At 37.8% G+C, this 18,160-nt stretch overlaps 1 long non-coding RNA gene across 30 annotated transcripts in view; it reads left to right on the forward strand.

The window, feature by feature from the left end:
* Positions 1 to 18,160, forward strand: part of LOC122690870 — a 78,290-nt gene that overhangs the window by 14,173 nt on the left and 45,957 nt on the right. For 20 of the 30 annotated variants that reach the window (XR_006340141.1, XR_006340138.1, XR_006340159.1 and 17 more), the window contains one exon: positions 10,956 to 11,102. The exons of 5 other annotated variants lie outside the window; for them this stretch is intronic. This is a non-coding gene — a long non-coding RNA (uncharacterized LOC122690870). The remainder of the gene's footprint in view (positions 1 to 10,955; positions 11,103 to 18,160) is intronic. 5 more of the 30 variants (XR_006340158.1, XR_006340143.1, XR_006340145.1 and 2 more) reach the window with 1 other exon arrangement.

An 18,160-nucleotide genomic window follows, 5' to 3' on the forward strand; every position in this document is an offset into this window, starting at 1 on the left:
ACAGTCTTTGTCAGTTATTGATGGTAGGGTCATTAATGAAACCTTGTTGCCTAAGCTTTTAAATTTAGCAGATCTCAAGCATGTCCCATGCCATCTTAAATATCTGTGTAATAAAAAAAATTAATAATAAACTGAAATTCCCTGGTGGCTCAGTCAGTAAAGAATCTGCCTGCAATGTTGGAGACCTGGTTCGTTCGATCCCTGGGTTGGGAAGATCCTCTGGAGGAGGGCATGGGAATCCACTCCAGTATTCTTGCCTGGAGAACCCCTGTGGACAGAGGAGCCTGGTGGGCTGCAGTCCAGGGGGTCGCAAGGAGTCAGACATGACTCAGCGACCAAGCACAACACAGCACAAACATGTTTTAATTGGCATTATAATGTAAAAAATAATTTGTATCTGGTATTTGGGTGTTTGTTCAATTGCTGCCCTTCTAAATTTGTGTGAATAATGCTTAATGTGAACATCCCTGTAAATATGTTTTTGCACATATCCATGTTTGTTTCCTATGGCTGGATTAAAAGTATAATTCCTCTAATGTATGCAAATACCTATTTTTTTCCACATCCTTACTAATATACTATATTATGGCTCTTAAAACTCTGCCAGTTGCAAAGGTGAGAAGTGTCTCCCTTGATATTTTAATTTATTTGATTCCTAATGAGATGGAACAGTTAATATCTTTCTTGGGTCTTATTTTTGAGTTTATTTTTTGCACTGATTTTTAATCTACTATATATGTCACGGATATATTTTCCTCAATTTGAGATAGAAGTTGTTCATTTTTATATATCTCAAGTATCTATTTTGTTTATGGTTATTTTCCCCTTGCATTTCATAGTAAAGATAAATATAGTTTATCTTTGTGGTTTCATATATAGTTCATGCTTTATTTACTTTTAAATACAAATCTTTTCCCCCTGAGGATCTTCTCTTTGGTTTGTGTTATTTAATTAGTTTGTCTAAATGTCCAGCAATTTCAGGGTTCAGGGGGTAATAGTAAGAGTACTAGAGGGGATCTCAGCAGAAAAAAATTCAGAATCTTTAGTGTTCTCCTTTTTAACATGACAAATATTCTTTCTGCCCCTGTTTCTCCTTTGTGACTTCTCAGTTTTGCTACCACTGGCCTATTCTGTCCTCTGTGGCAGAAGTTGGCAAACTTTTTCTATAAAGGGCCTGATAGTAAATATTTTAGGCTTTGTAGACCATGTGGTTTTTGCCACTGTAGTGAAAGCAGCCAGAAACAGTACATAAACAGACAAATGTGGCTGTGCTCCGTAAAACCATATTTATATAAAAAAGAGGAATGGTGTTGGATTTGGCCTGTAGGCTGTTTGCCGGTATCAGCTCTGTGACATTTTGCTTTAATAACTTTTGCTCTCAAAGTTTCTGCTTAGTCATAGTGGACTTCCTCATGTTCATGACTCATCTCCCATCACAACCTCTTAAAGCAGTTTTTCACCTGTAGTCTCCACTACTGATCACCTGTTTCTGTCCATATTTCACAGTTTTAAGTTTCTGAGCACACAGGTGATAGGCAGACTGGATTCTTTGTATGTCATTAGTATTATGTTCTGGGATGTGAAAGTGATTTGCTTGGCTGTCTACATTCGTGGCTCAGTGGTAAAGAATCTGCCTGCCAATGCAGGAGACACAGTTCAATCCCTGGTCCAGGAAGATCCGTTGGAGAAGGAAATGGCAACCTGCTCCAGTATTCTTGCCTGGAGAACCCCATGGACAGAGGAGCCTGGCGGGCTACAGTCCATGGAGTTGCAAAGAGTCTACATGACTTAGCTACTGAACAGCAACAACCACAAACAACTACCTTATTGCTTCAAAATAACCAGTTCCATATTGCATTCGTTTTCAGGGTCTATTCCTTACAATCCAAAATTTTTTGTAAGAAATGGGCTCATTTGGATCAGTTTAAGAAGTTTACAGAACTCGACTCCATTGTGGTATTATTAATGTGATTCAGTTTATTTCTCTGGTTTTCTGCATGTCATCTTACTTCTACTTCCTTTCTCATACTCTGTCTTCCTCTGCCTCCTAGCTACTGAATCAGTTCAGTTCAATTGCTCAGTCATGTCCAGCTCTTTGCAACCCCATGGACTGCAGCATGCCAGACTTCCCTGTCCATCACCAACCCCTAGAGCTTGCTCAAACTCATGTCCATCAAGTCAGTGATGCCATCCGACCACCTCATCCTCTGTCATCCCCTTCTCCTCCTGCCTTCAATCTTTCCCGCATCAGAGTTTTTTCCAATGAGTCAGCTCTTCGCATCAGGTGGCCGAAGTATTGGAGTTTCAGCTTCAACATAGGTCCTTCCAATGAATATTCAGGACTGATTTCCTTTAGGATGGACTGGTTGGATCTCTGTGCAGTCCAAGTGACTCTCAAGAGTCTTCTCTAACACCACAGTTCAAAAGTATCAATTCTTTGGCGCTCAGCTTTCTTTCTAGACCAACTCTCACGTTCATAAATGACTACTGGAAAAATCATAGTTTTGACTAGATGGACCTTTGTTGGCAAACAAATGTCTCTGCTTACTAAGCTACTGAATACTTAGGTTTTTTTTTTTTTTTTCCCTCATTCATAACTTGAGCTTGTGCAGTCTCTGTAGATGTGACCTCCATTCTATATCATCTTTCTCTCTGCAAACTATCTGTTTCTGCTTTTGTTCTCTGTGTTGCCCAGTTGTCATTAAATTGTGAATCTGATTGCCTGTGGGTTGTTTCCTGAGACTGTAGAGGTAGCAGTTGTTATTTGGCAGGTCTAGGACATTCCCCCTATTGATTGCTATGTGGAAATGTTTTTCTTTCCCTTTTTATAATCCTGAAGTGCTTTAGACTAATACAGCTCATCTGTTGTAGGTATCTCCAGAGTCATTTAATTGCTCTAAAATTAGAAGACAACCCAGTCATGGGACATCCAAAAGTGCCGTACCTAACCATCTTTGGAAGCAGTAGTTTCACAAATGACTACATGACCCTACTTTCACTATATCCTTGAGTCTCTTCCTGCTGCTATCTGGTTTCCTTATCCTCTGTTCTTTTGTTTTTCTTTCTTTCTATTTTAGTTGTGCAGGGTGTTCGTTGCTGCACACTGGCTTTTCTTTAATTGCAGTGAGTGGGACCTACTCTTTGTTATGGTGGATGGGTCTTCTCATTGTAGTGGCTTCTTTTTTTTGCAGAGCATGGGCTCTAGGGCACTGGGCTTCAGTAGTTGCAGCATGTAGGCTCAGTGGTTGTGACTTGCAGGCTCTAGAGCACAGGCTCAGTAGTTGTGGTGCATGGGTTTGCTCCGTGGCATGTGGAATCGTCCCAGACCAGGGATTGAACCCCTGTCCCCTAAACTGGCACATGCTTTCCTATCCACTGTACCACCAAGGAAGTCTTCATCCTCTGTTCTTTATTCTATTGTTGATGGATAGTTTCTGCTTAATTTTAGCTTCAATTTTCTGTGCTTACCAGTTCATCTTACTTAAATCCTTCATGAGTCTTACATAGGCTGTGGTATGTTCTTTCATTGCATATCCATTCACTTCAGCTGCCTAGTTTTTGTCCCTCTGTTTTTCCTCAGTTGTAAGTTGAATCTAATTTTCTTACCTCATCCTTGTTTGGGGATAGCTTTCATGTCACGACTGGTCATACGCTATCGACTGGCTTGTGGATGTCTGTCCTCGGGTCTGATCCTTACTTAGCCTTGATCTGAAGAACTATGGATTCACACAAGGAATAGTTGGTCACAAGAATGCTTTCTTAAGGTAGACTTGTTCCAGTACAGTTTCCTTCAGAATAATTTTAGGCATGAGTGACACTTTGACATGTCTACTTTATTCTATCTGGTTTAGCTCCCTAACACTGCTTGCTGCTTATTTGCCACATCTAGCAAGTCCCTCAGAGTCTCCCCTTCTGAAGTTGGTATAAAATATAAATTCCATATCACAAGCTGGTTTGCACAGCATCTTTAAAACAAGGGATTTTCTACAAGATCATAGCCAATTCCCTAAATTGAATTCCTCTTGAGGGGTTATTTTGCTTCTTACAGTTGGTTAAGCACTTCTGATTGTTAGAGACAAATTCTCCAGTGAACTAATGACAGGTTATCGGCTGGTGACTTATAGGGAGATAATGATGACTGGGATCACATGAAATTCCAATTATAGGGAGACCTTTTTATGGTTATGCCCATTTAGGGATGGGACCTGGGGCTAGAGAAGCTCTGGGAAACTCAGCAGCAGGAGCTTGTAGAGCTTCATGTTAGGATTGTACTATTTATGTAACTTAGCTACTCTTCTTAACTTTTGTGTCTTACTTCTCCTGTTGCCTATCGATTTGCCAATCCACTTTGTTTTACTTTTTTCTCTACCTCATATATTTAGCTTATTCATAGATTCTGCTTACTTAGGGCTTCACCGCCCCCGCAATGAATTGTATACTGTATTTATTTTTGTTAGCTTATAGTTCATTTCTAAAGTTGTGAGGGCTTTACCTTGTCATAAGTTTTGCTTGCTTTTGGCCCTTGTGGCCTCACCTGTCTTCATTGTGTTGGCTTGCTATCTATCCTTTCAGCTGCAGTTTGCATAGCTAACTATGATTAGTACTTTTGATAGCCCAGTTCTAATTCCTAAGATTACAAATGTACAAATGTATTCTTAAAGAACACAAATGTGTGTGTTAACTCACTCAGCCATGTCCAACTCTTTGCCACCCCATGGACTGTAGCCCACCAGGCTCCTCTGTCCATGGGATTCTCCAGGCAAGAATACTAGAGTGGGTTGCCATTTCCTTCTCCAGGGGATCGTTCTGACCCAGGGATGGAACCCAGGTCTCCCGTATTGCAAGCGGATTCTTTACCAGCTGAGCCACAAGGGAAGCCCTCATAAATGTACCAGGCCTGACTTATCCCAGTTTAGTTAGATATTTATGTACCAGCAGCAGGAGTTTTTGGGTCTTTACTTTTGTGTTCTGCAGTTGCAGTTAGTAAAATTAATGCACTTAGTCTCTGTTTCTTTTACTTTGCTTCATTTCTTCTAGTTTCCATCCTTTATTTCAGGGGTTACAATTGCAAATGCATGCAAGGTCCAGGTGGAATAAATGTATAAGATGGTTTTGATATTTAATTTCTTGAAACTTTGCTCTTTGTTTTGTTTTGGCTTTTGTTCTGTTGCTCTGCTTTTGATAAACAATGGAACAGAGAATTCTCTTAAAAGAAGAAAAGAGTTCAAATTCAATGGTAAAGAGCATTTGCTGCTTCTAAGGGGGAATGTTTGGGTTTGTGGTCCACTGGAACATGAACCTTTCATCCAAAGGATGAAAGTCATTTAATTGCTCTAAAATTAGAAGAGCAACCCAGTCATGGGTTGGCTCTTTGGCTCCTGTTGATTTTTTCCCAGTAAAAATGCAGCCCAATATTGACATAATTTCCACAAGGAGCCTGAGTTTGAGCCATTAGTTTAAATTTGTTTAAATGCTACTGGCCAACACAGTGTTTTCATAAATAAATGTTTTTATAACCCCACAACTTCTGCTTCTTTATAATTTTGATTTGTTTGTAGTGTTGCCTTTTTCCCATGTGGTATAAAACATGAGTGTGTTAGTTTGGCTTGGGGTTAACAGTTTTCCTTGGATACTATTAAAACTAGGCCGTAGTTTTAAATGGAATTGTATAGATTAGAATAGATTAGGAAAGAATAGATGAAGATAGAATTTAAAAATGAAAAAAATTATCCTCCATCTGGCAAAGGGTAGGTACTTTGTGAAATTTTTGTTCCAGCTATATGTTTGTATGTATGTGTATCTTTGATCCAATGTAATTGTGTTTCTTATTGTAGATTAAACAACTTTATAAGGCACTGCATGGAATAATGTGAGCAAGCTGACATCCTCTAAGCTAAATCCCTTCTATAGACAGATCTCCTTTGGTGCAGTGTTTCTTAAAAATCTGGTGGTTGCCAGGAGCTGACAGGAGGGGGGAAATGAGGAGTTGTTTCACAGGTATAGAGTTTGAATTTTGCAAGATGAAAGAGATAACGGAGATTTATTGCTCAACAGTATGAATATACTTAATGCTATTGAACTATACACTTAAAAATGGTTAAGATAGTTTTAAAAAAGAACAGGAGTAGTCCATTAAAAAGAAAGTTTGCCATCATTAGAGTATTCTTGAGTATGTTAAATATAATATCTTTCAGGTTAAAAAATACCTGCATGACCATCTTTGTTACAACCTTCCATTTCTATATACCAAGAGTCAGCAAAACTATGGCCTATGGGCCCACTACTTGTTTTGTTTTTGTTTTACAACCTATGAGTGACGAATGGAGTTTACATTTTTTAACAGTTGAAAAAATTCAAAAGGAGAATAATATGTTATAATGTATGAAAATTATACACAATTCAGATTTTAGTTTTATTGGAAAACAGCCACACATTCATTTATGTATTGTCTCTGGCTGCTTTTATTCTACAATGGCAAAGTAGTTGTGATATAGACCATATGGCTTGCAAAACCTAAAATATTTACCACCTGGCCATTAAAAAGAAACTTGGAGGTTATTCTATTGCAACAGTTAGCAGTTCCCAGATCCCTCACAGCCTCATCTTTGATGTTTTTAAACGCCTAATTAGCAGCTTTATCATGTAGAGTTTCCACTCATAGAGTTCTGAAGATGAACTCCAGTGGCTATTATCATTCTATTCTAATATATGGGGGGGATTCTGACTTGCTTATCTCCTACTGTGACACTAACCAGTTCCAGCAGAGTCACATTTTTGGGGAGCTTCAGTTATGGCTGGAATCCTGTTAGCAATTTCTGGTATTGTAGCCTCTTTTATTTATTTTATTTTATTTGGGTCAGTGAGGCAATTTGGACCACCCACGACTATGCGTGGCCAACTTCTAAGGTAGACAAAAGTTTTATAGGAGTCCAAATAAAGAAAATCCTGTATTTGAGTAAGACAATTAAAAACTAAAGAAAATGAAATAATTCCTCTTTTTCTCTGCTTTTTTGCCTTCTTCATTATCACTTGAGCTTTAGTTTACTTCCTAGATTTATTTATATTCTGCTTCCTCATAAATTTTCAGTTATTCGTTACTAAACTTTGCTTATTGCACCAGTGTCCTTGGCTGTACCTCATGTTTCCCAGCACTGTCATTTAATATTCAGCTCCTTCTGCTTCACTCTTTTTGCATTTCACAAAGTTTATTCCTCAATGCAAGGATTTAAGTGACTTAACTCACCCCTGCTTAGGTAGTCAGTTTTCGAGACATGTAATGACACAGCACTTAGATAGTGTGTCTCACACCTGGTACGTTCTGCTCTGGATGACAGGATAGGTCATATACTAAAATTCATTGCTCTCTGAGACTGCCTCATCTCCAGAGCTCTATGAATGAAACAGGTTGCCTTGGATGAGACTGAGTATAGCCACCACTTGATTCAGGTGTGTTTGTATTGCATTTCTATATCTTGGACCACTAAGCATATGTAACTCTCATTTCATTTTCTTGTTTCTAAAGATACTTCTGTTTATACTTTTCCAGCTCTTACTTAAGCAGAAATGTTGGAGAGTAAGTCCAGACAAATGCTACAGTCTGAGGTGATGTCATGAGGCCACTTTAGAAATTTCCCTGCCAATTTTAGAAGTATCCACCTATCTGTGATCTTTTTGACCTCTTTAGTTTTCTCTGTTGTGATTGTACCAAAACCTAACTTCATTGACTGTGTGGTCCTGTGACAATAACTTTGTCACAGTTCCTGTAGGCCCTTAACATTCTAGCCTGGGTTGTGGTGGGTCTGTCTATTCTCTGCCCCACCACCAACTAATAACCAGGTCTAAATATTTTACTTCCTGCCAAAGTTCTGGTTATGTATCTCAACTCTACATTATTTTCTAAATTACATAGGATTTCTGGTTTCAAGAAATAAGACCTAGCATCTTCAAGTGCCGCCTCCCCTTTATTCATAAACACATACACTGATAGATTTCCAGTGCCCCAAAAGCTTTCTTTCAATCATATACTCACATGATATACTATTTTATGTATTTCAAGTAATTGTATTTTAGGTGAGTGTTTTACAGGGTGCAGAAGGTGGTCAGTTTTTCAAGTATTTAACTCTATGGACTTTTGACAATTTAGTTTTCACACTGATAAAGGTAACAACTAACATACAGTTCTTACCAAGTTCCAGGTACCATTCTAAATTGTACATAAACATGGCAGACACATTATAATGTGGGAAGAAAAATGTTTGCATACATGATGAAGATAGATTAAAGAATATGTAATCTTTTGCAAAAATAAGAACTTAAATCCATTGTTCATTTTAAAAACTTCACATTGAAAATAGTTTTTAAAGAAAGAAAGAAAACACAGGATTAGCTCAAGATATAGACATTTACCATATAGATACACATAGTAAGATATCCACAGCAAAGAAGATAGAGATTTCATAGGAATCTTACAATATGGCATCAAATTATGTCTGTGGTGGCTCTAGGAACTTAAGCATATTGAATTTGTAGACCTTTTCCATTGTGCTGTTGACTTGAATTAAATCAGCTATTTGATTTGCTATTCTACATTCTATTCTCCTCTCTACTATTTTTTTACGTCCTCCTGACTGACTTTGCCACTATCCTGCTTTGATGAGCTTTCAGCTTCAGCTTTCACTGGTAATGACCTAGTTTTCATTGTTTCTACTTAAATTCCAAAGAGTGAGACTGTAATTGGCCTAGTTTATTTTCATTTGTGCAGTGCCTTTTCATGTTTAGACATGTCATAAGCTGCTGGCAATGTATGGATTGATCCCATCAACTGTGCTCAGTGGAGAGGATGTAACACTAGATAATGTGAAACAAAAGCTGGTCATTAGGGCTATGCTACAGCTGTGATGATAGATAGGGTGGTAGTGTTTAGAAGGATGTGAGAGTATATTTGTAAAAGCCTGAACACTGGACACATTTAGTCCAATGGTTCTCAAATTTAGTAACCTATGATCTAATCCATGTTATTCCATGCCTATTAGAATGGTAACTGAGCACCATGTCTAGCTATGACAGATATACAGTCATGCTTTCCAGGGTCAGCACCTCATGGTTATATTGTAATTTGCACATCATTGTCAGAAGAGAAATAACTGTCAAACCCTACTTTCCTTATTTTTGTAGTTGTTATAATACAGCCACTACCAATTGCCTCAGTGCTTCACCTTAAGTGGGTGTATGTATGAGTCACGAAGGCAGCTGTCTAATTAGTGGCTTTGGCACAACATAATCTGGACTTCTAAAAAACACTGAATCCTGGTATCTGGAGGGAATTGTGTATGATATTTCACCTTATTGTCATATTCTAACAATTTCAAATGTTTTATATTTCTGCTGGGGGTCTGTTTCATGCAACTGTATTTCTGATGCAAATTTCTGAACTAAATTGGCTCTTTTGGTCTCAAGAAATGAAAAATCACTTAGCCTATCTCATTAATAGGGGTTTATTGTATATAAATATGTTGAACAATGTGGAATATGGGGCTTTAATAGAAATTTAAATATAGGAACAACATTGATTATGGGAACTGGATTCGAACATCTCTGGGCAACTTAACAAGCAGGTTAAGGTTCATTCATTAAGGTTTGGTTCATTACTCTTGTGCTACATCATTGACATCACATAGCTACCCTGCATTTGCTATTCCTCCTAGGTCAGTGCTTCTCTTTGAGAGCTGTACAGTAGAATCAACTGAGGAACTTTAATAATAAACCAGGGTGGAATACTGTGATTTAGTTGCCTTGGGCATCAGTATTTTTAAAGTCCCTTACTACTGTTCATACTTCTTTTGCTATTCACTGGCTTCTCAACCTTTATTTCTCTACCTTCCAGCTTCTGTACTTGTGGTATTCATGCATTGTATTTACCTTGTAAATTAGCCTTCTCTTGACCTTCATGCACTCCCTTAGAAGCTCTTAGAGAAGAGTCTATGGACATGACAGCAAAGTTAAAGTACCTATTGCAAGAGTAAACTTTTCTGTAAAATTCCAAATAGCAAATATATGAGGCTTGTGGGCCACACAGTCTGTTGTAACTATTCACTCAGGGAATCAACCAGAGACAGCAAATGCAGAATTTGTCTGCAGCCGGGTTTGACCCATTGGTCATAGTTTGCTGACCCCTGGTCTGTTCCTTCCTTGTTCATAGCAAATCTTGTTTTATTCTTTCACAGTGTCTACTTAGCTGCTGACCCCCAATTCATCATTAACTTGAATTTAAGAATTACTTTGTAAAATTCTGCTTCATCTAAAAAAAAATAAACTCACTTAAGAATAGTTATTGTAAATAGCATCTGATTTGTAAATTCATTTGGTAAGAATTAACATGCTTGTAACAGTTCTTCTAGAGACATTTAGTCAAGTTTTTTTATGTCCTAATCATAATTTTCATCACATAGATTCCCCCCAATATTTGTTATGTTATTCCTTAGGAATTTTATGCCATATGTAGCCACAATTTTTTTATTAATTTTAATAGCTGGTTATTTTTCCTAGCTTATTTCAAAATGGAAGTACTTTTTTTCCTGGTTATAAAATAGAGAGGTACTTTTATAACTAATTCAGATAATACAAGGATATAAAGAATGCAGTTAAGATAAGCTGTAATCCCATCATTCAACTAAAATCACTGTTAAATTTTTGGAGTATAGACATGAATGTCTTTGATGTTATTGAGCACATATTTTGTTTAATTATGCCTCCTGTTCAGATTCTGTCCTGATTAAACAATTTCATGATTGTAATTTGGCTATAAACAAAGAATATGCTCCTTGTGTGGAAACAAATATTCTGGTTAGATAGATGGGTAGGTTTCTTGTAGTAAATTAAATTGGCATGTTGAAGATTATTTCCCTCTCATTATATGTTAGCTATGATGATTATCCTTGTAATTTATCTTTATCCAGTTGACTCATCATTTCCTTACCAAGCATAATTTTTAGTCACAGAAGTTGCAATGGATTCTTTCAAGGCCTTTAAGCCTGGTTTGTTTCCATGGAAAAGAGCATAACAGAAGATTGAGTGTCGAAATGTCCCTGGCAGCAGGCATGAATGTAAGTATGCTTTTGGAGAAGTATTAGAGAATATGGTAAAAATCAGTGGTTATAGTTTGTTGGGAGAAACTCCCTCATTTTCTAATTGTACCTAGAGAATTACTTTAGTCAGTTCAGATGTAGCAGCATGTATATGCTTTGTCTTGTTCCTGAGGCACAATTGCTGGAGGTTGGCTACAGTGGGCCACCAAAGGATTTTTACCCTTGTTGAAGTCACCATAGCTTACGGTGAACAGTGCTGAAGTTCGTGGTCTCCAAAGGAGAGGAATTCACTTTGGGACCAAAGATGGGGTCCCAGTCACTCAGAGCTTGGTGCAACAGTTTTATTAAAGTAACAGCGGTAGAGAAAGCCTCCAGCAAAAGGCACCAGAAGTGGGTAGGAGAGTACCCACCCTCACTAGTTTAAGCAAGGCATTATATACTTCTCAACTAGCTGCTGAGAATAGATAAAAAGAATACTTCCAGGTTGTAAGAGTTCCACCAGACCCTTTTCCAAGGCATACATCCTGAGATAACTTCTGTACAAGATTAGCCAGGGCACGAGATTAGCCAGGGAGGATGGTTCCAGGAAAGATACACTGTTGATGTGTAATTAGGGGTACAAGTCTTAAGAAACAGGCTCCCAGGCAAGATTTTTTACAATTTTAATCACTAACAGAGTCTAAGAAAAGCATACCCATGAGTAAGCTGTATTACTGCACTGTGTAATCATTAGTTCCAGACCTAAAGAAAGGCCAGGTCTCAAGCAAGATATATTGTTGGCAATACCTGTTGCAATACTGGTTGGGGGCTTAAGAGAAGCATCTACATGACTAAGGAAAAAGACTGTGAAAAAGAAAGAATATTCTCCTCCCCCTTAAAGGGGCCTTGACTTCCTATCAACCAGCCTAAGTTAACTCTCTCACAACTAGAGAGAATTACATGAAATATTTGTAATTGAAAAGTATGCATACCTGGTTTTAGTAGCCTGGAACTTGATAGTAATGTCATTAACTGAAAGTGGGATATAAGATATTTTAACTGCAAAAAAAAAAAGATATTTTAACTGCAAATAACAATTTAATATCTAAAAAGAACTCTCACTACGAAGAAGAGTGTCTCACTGGGAATAAGTTTAGAAAACAAATATACTATTTTTTTCTTTTAGGGGGAGAAATGTGCCCTCTCAAAAACAAAGCAAGACAAACCCGCCTAGCTGGGAAAGTGTATTATTTTGCTTAAACACCAGCCTGACATTTTGTTCTAAGTCAGAAATAGTTACTGAGTTGTAAGTTTTATGATAGATGTAGCCTCATTTATGGATAGTTCTAATCCAGTGATTTAATTACAACCAAAAACATCTAATTGTTAAAATGTAAATATATTTAATTGTGGTTGTAAAATGCATTTTGAAACATCAAGGAAAACACAGGTGGCCTATATGATTTGGCTACTTAATATCAAAAAATGGATGGTGTGTTGGGAGTCACTAGATCACAGGATTCAGCATAAGGTTATGGCTAAGATAGTAAGGATATGTAGCCTTTCTAAAATTAGCATAAGGAATTTTATGGAGGAGTCCTATGCAGGCTTCCTTCTGCTTTCTCCCTCCCCTGATCAGTCACACAGAGCATCCCCAGCAGTAGAAATGCACTAACATGTGTGCAGTGTTTCTGCCAGGGAAGCCTGTTAAGCATCTCAGCAACCAAGGCTTTTATTGTGCGCTGGTCACATAGGCACTTTCTGATTAGCACGTACCAAAATTCTAGACTTCCAGAAGGAAAGTAGATATTCACTGTGATCCAATTTATTTATATAAGTAATTTAGGCATAGTGAGCAACCCTTGTCAGTTAGGGAAATTTTCTATCAGTGTAGGGAACTGTTTACCAGTAAAGTTTCCTGGTGCCAGCCAAGGACCAGCCGTGCAAGCAGGCCATCCTGAGTAGTTTCCTGAAGACTGCCTACCTTTTAGTAGTTTTAGGCCTGCTATGTTAACTCTTTTCTGTGGACTTGGGCTGAATCTATAATAATAGATCAAAATTAGAGCATTCGATAATTGATCACATTCAGACTCTGCTTAAGGGAAGAAAGAGGTGGGCCCTTTGATAAGAGTGAGTTTAAATATATGATTTCTGTTCTCTTTGGGACATGTAAAACTTTTTGATGAGTGTTTTAGGTTATTATGTGAAAGAGTGATTTAAGCTTACTTGTATTTATTTATGTATTTTTTATTTTAATTGGAGGCTAATTACTTTACAATATTGAGGTGGTTTTTGCCATACATTCACATGAATCAGACATGGTTGTATGTGTTCCCCATCTTGACCCTCCCTCCCACCTCCCTCCCCATCCCATCCCTCAGGTTCATCCCAGTGCACCATCCCTGAGCACCCTGCCTCATGCATCAAACCTGGACTGACGATCTATTTCACATATGATAATATACATGCTGCAATGCTATTCTCTCAAATCATCCCACCCTTGCCTTCTCCCACAAAGTCCAAAAGACTGTTCTTTACATCTGTGTCTCTTTTGCTGTCTCGCATATAGGGTTATCATTACCATCTTTCTAAATTCCATATATATGCGTTAATATACTGTATTGGTGTTTTTCTTTCTGGCTTACTTCACTCTGTATAATAGGCTCCAGTTTCATCCACCTCATTAGAACTGATTCAAATGCATTCTTTTTAATAGCTGAGTAATATTCCATTGTGTATATGTACCACAACCTTTCTTATCCATTCATCTGCCGATGGACACCTAGGTTGCTTCCATGTGCTAGCTATTGTAAACAGTGCTGCGATGAACATTGGGGTACACGTGTCTCTTTCAATTCTGGTTTCCTCGGTTTGTATTCCAAGCAGTGGGATTGCTGGGTCATATGGCAGTTCTATTTCCAGTTTTTTAAGGATTCTCCACACTGGTCTCCATAGTGGCTGTACTAGTTTGCATTCCCACCAACAGTGTAAGAGGGTTCCTTTTCCTCTGCACCCTCTCTAGCATTTATTGTTTGTAGACTTTTTAATAGCAGCCATTCTAACTGGCATGAGATGGTACCTCATTGTGGTTTTAATTTGTATTTCTCTGATAATGAGTGATGTTGATCATTTTTTCATGTGTTTGTTAGCCATCTGTATGTCTTCTTTGGAGAAATCTCTGTTTAGTTCTTTGGCCCATTTTTTGATTGGGTCATTTATTTTTCTGGAATTGAGCTGTAGGAGTTGCTTGTATATTTTTGAGATTAATTCTTTGTCAGTTGCTTCATTTGCTATTATTTTCTCCCATTCTGAAGGCTGTCTTTACACCTTGCATAGTTTCCTTCATTGTGCAAAAGCTTTTAAGTTTAATTAGGTCCATTTGTTTATTTTCACTTTTATTCCCATTACTCTGGGAGGTGGGTCATAGAGGATCCTGCTATGATATGTGGTGTATCACATTGATTGATTTGTGAATATTGAAGAATCCTTGCATCCCTGGGATAAAACCCACTTGGTCATGATGTATGATCTTTTAAATATGTTGTTGGATTCTGTTTGCTAGAATTTTGTTAAGGATTTTTGCATCTATGTTCATCCGTGATATTGGTCTGTAGTTTTCTTTTTTTTGTGACATCTTGGTCAGGTTTTGGTATTAGGGTGATGGTGGCCTCATAGAATGAGTTTGGAAGTTTACCTTCCTCTGCAATTTTCTGGAAGAGTTTGAGTAGGATAGGTGTTAGCTCTTCTCTAAATTTTTGGTAGAATTCAGCTGTGAACTGAATCTTTTGGTCCTGCTCTTTTGTTTGTTGGAAGATTTCTGATTACTGTTTTGATTTCTGTGCTTGTGATGGGTCTGTTAATATCTTCTATTTCTTCCTGGTTCAGTTTTGGAAAGTTATACTTTTTTAAGAACTTGTACATTTCTTACAAGTCGCCCATTTTATTGGCATATAGTTGCTGTTAGTAGTCTCTTATGATCCTTTGTACTTCTGTGTAGTCTGTTGTGATTTCTCCATTTTCATTTCTCATTTTGTTGATTTGATTCTTCTCCCTTTGTTTCTTGGTGAGTCTGGCTAATGGTTTGTCTATTTTGTTTATCTTCTCAAAGAACCAGCTTTTAGCTTTGTTGATATTTGCTATGGTCTCTTGTTTCTTTTGCATTTGTTTCTGCCCTAATTTTTGTGATTTCTTTCTACCAACCCTGGGCTTCTTCATCTTTTCCTTTTTCCTTTCCTTTCCTTTTCCTTTCCTTTGCTTTAGGTGTAGAGTTAGGTTATTTATTTGATTTCTCTCCTGTTTCTTGAGGTAGGCTTGTATTGCTATGAACCTTCCCTTTAGCACCGCTTTGACTGAATCCCATAGGTTTGGGGTCATTGTGTTTTCATTTTCATTCATTTCTATGCATATTTTGATTTCTTTTTTGATTTCTTCTGTGATTTGTTGGTTATTCAGAAGCATGTTGTTTAGCCTCCATATGTTCGTAATTTTAATAGTTTTTTTTCCTGTAGTTGACATCTAATCTGACCGCATTATGGTCAGAAAAGATGCTTGAGATGATTTCAGTGTTCTTGAATTTACCAAGGCTAGATTTATGGACCAGGATGTGATCTATCCTGGAGAAGGTTCTGTGTTCACATGAGAAAAAGGTGAAATGCATTGTTTTAGGGTGAAATGTCCTGTAGATATCAATTAGTTCTAACTGGTCCTTTGTATCATTTAAAGTTTGTATTTCTTTGCTAATTTCCTGTTTAATTGATCTATCCATAGGTATGTGTGGGGTATTAAAGTCTCCCACTATTATTGTGTTACTGTTAATCTCCCCTTTCACATTTGTTAGCATTTGCCTTACATATTGTGGTGCTCCTATGTTGGGTACATATATATTTATAATTGTTATATCTTCTTCTTAGATTGTCCTTTGATCATTATGTAGTGTCCTTCTTTGTCTCTTTCCAGCCGTTATTTCAAAGTCTATTTTATCTTTCAGTCTGTATGTTTCCCTAGGTTTGAGGTGGGTCTCTTGTAGACAGTATATATAGAGGTCTTGTTTTTGTATTCATTCAGCCAGTCTTTGTGTTTTGGATGGGGCATTCAACCTATTTACATTTAAAGTAATTACTGATAAGTGTGATCCCATTGCCATTTACTTTGTTGTTTTGGGTTCAAGTTTATACACCTTTTCTGTGTTTCCTGTCTAGAGAAGATCCTTTCCTGTCTAGAGAAGGTGCTGAATTCTCTCAGCTTTTGCTTGTCCGTAAAGCTTTTAATTTCTTCTTCATATTTGAATGAGATCTTGCCGGGTACAGTAATCTGGGTTGTAGGTTTTTCTGTATCATCACTTTAAGTATGTCCCACCATTCCCTTCTGGCATGAAGCGTTTCTGTTGAAAGATCAGCTGTTCTCCTTGTGGGGATCCCCTTGTGGGTTATTTGTTGTTTTTCCCTTGCTGCTTTTAATATTTGTTCTTTGTGTTTGATCTTTGCTCATTTGATTAATATGTGTCTTGGGATGTTTCACCTTGGGTTTATCCTGTTTGGGACTCTCTGGGTTTCTTGGATGAGGGCGGCTATTTCCTTCCCCATTTTAGGGAAGTTTTCAACTATTACCTCCTCAAGTATTTTCTCATGCCTTTTCTTTTTGCCTTCTTCTTCTGGGACTCCTATGATTTGAATATTGGGGTGTTTAACATTGTCCCAGAGGTCCCTGAGGTTGTGCTCATTTCTTTTAATTCTGTTTCTTTGTTCCTCTGTGCTTCATTTATTTCCACCATTCTATCTTCCACCTCACTTATCCTATCTTCTGCCTCAGTTATTCTACTGTTGGTTCTCTCCGGAGTGCTTTTGATCTCAGTTATTGCATTATTTATTATTGACTGACTGTTTTTTATTCCTTCTAGGCTCTTGTTAAACTTTTCTTGCATCTTAATCCTTGTCTCCAGACTATTTATCTGTAAATGCATTTTGTTTTCAAGCTTTTGGATCATCTTTACTATCATTATTCTGAATTCTTTTTCAGGTAGACTCCCTATCTCCTCCTCTTTGGTTTTGTTTGGTGGGTTTCTATCATGTTCCTTTACCTGCTGAATATTTCTCTGCCTTTTCATCTTGTTTAGATTGCTGTGTTTGGGGTGGCCTTTCTGTATGCTGGAAATTTGTGGTTCCTCTTTATCATGGAAGTTCCTCCTTGTGGGTGGGTTTGGATGAGTGGCTTGTCAAGGTTTTCTGGTAGGGAAGCTTGCACCGGTGTTCTGGTGGGTGGAGCTTGATCTCTTCTCTCAGGAGTGCAATGAAGGGTCCAGTAGTGAGTTTTGAGATGGGTTCAATAAAGGACAGAAATGGTATGGACTTAACAGAAGCACAAGATATTAAGAAGAGGTGGCAAGAATACACAGAAGAACTGTACAAAAAAGGTCTTCACAACCCAGATAATCATGATGGTGTGATCACTCACCTAGAGCCAGACATCCTGGAATGTGAAGTCAAGTGGGCCTTAGGAAGCATCACTACGAACAAAGCTAGTGGAGGTGATGGAATTCCAATTGAACTATTTCAAATCCTAAAAGATGATGCTGTGAAAGTGCTGCACTTGATATGCCAGCAAATTAGGAAAACTCAGCATTGGCCACAGGATTGGAAAAGGTCAGTTTTCATTCCAATCCCAAAGAAAGGCAATGCCAAAGAATGCTCAAAATACCGCATAATTGCTCTCATCTTACACGCTAGTAAAGTAATGCTCAAAATTCTGCAAGCCAGGCTTCAGCAATATGTGAACTGAGAACTTCCGGATGTTTAAGCTGTTTTTAGGAAAGGCAGAGGAACCAGAGATCAAATTGCCAACATTCGCTGGATCATTGAAAAAGCAAAAGAGTTCCAGAAAAACATCTATTTCTGCTTTATTGACCATACCAAAGGCTTTGACTGTGTGGATCACAATAAACTGTGGAAAATTCTGAAAGAGATGGGAATACCAGACCACCTGACCTGCCTTTTGAGAAACCTGTATGCAGGTCAGAAAGCAACAGTTAGAACTGGATTTGGAACAACAGACTGGTTCCAAATTGGGAAAGGAGTACGTCAAGGCTGTATATTGTCACCCTG

The sequence above is a fragment of the Cervus elaphus genome, chromosome X (genome assembly GCF_910594005.1).
Source record: "Cervus elaphus chromosome X, mCerEla1.1, whole genome shotgun sequence".
Taxonomy (NCBI): domain Eukaryota; kingdom Metazoa; phylum Chordata; class Mammalia; order Artiodactyla; family Cervidae; genus Cervus; species Cervus elaphus.